Source organism: Chlorella variabilis (genome assembly GCF_000147415.1).
Source record: "Chlorella variabilis unplaced genomic scaffold CHLNCscaffold_3, whole genome shotgun sequence".
In the NCBI taxonomy this organism is placed as follows: Eukaryota; Viridiplantae; Chlorophyta; class Trebouxiophyceae; order Chlorellales; family Chlorellaceae; genus Chlorella; species Chlorella variabilis.
This window is the reverse complement of record NW_005435085.1, coordinates 323938-324507: the sequence shown is the minus strand read 5'-3', so window position 1 is coordinate 324507 and position 570 is coordinate 323938.

Genomic DNA, 570 nt, shown 5'->3' with positions numbered 1-570 from the left:
CCCCCCACCCGCCCCCCCACCTGACCCCCCACCCCCCCACCCCACTGCCCCCCCCCCAGGTCAGCGCCATGGTGAGCCTGGTGGATGCGTACCAGCGGGGCGCCATCCGCGACTTTGAGCGCATCCTGGCGGGGCAGCGGGGCGCCATCATGGGCGACCCCTTCATCTCGCAGTACATGCACGACCTGCTGGCAAACATACGCACGCAGGTGAGAGTGTGCGTGGGGTGTAGGGTGAGGGCGCTGTCATCGACTGCAGGTGGCGGGCTGCACGCCAGGCTCTCGCGCACGCCATGCGCGGCCTCCCCGCCTTCGGCCAGCCCACAGCAGCCTGCCTCCCTGCCCTGCCTGCCAGCCCTGCGTCACAGCCCCTGACTGCCAGCCCTGCCTGCCACTCCTGTGTCCCAGCCCCTGCCCCCCCACCCACCCACGCAGGTGGTGCTGCGCGCCATCCAGCCCTACACGCGCGTTCGCATCCCCTTCATCGCCCACCAGCTCAACGTGCCCGCAGCAGAGGTTGAGGCCCTGCTCATCTCACTCATCCTGGACGGACGGGTGGCGGGGCGCATCG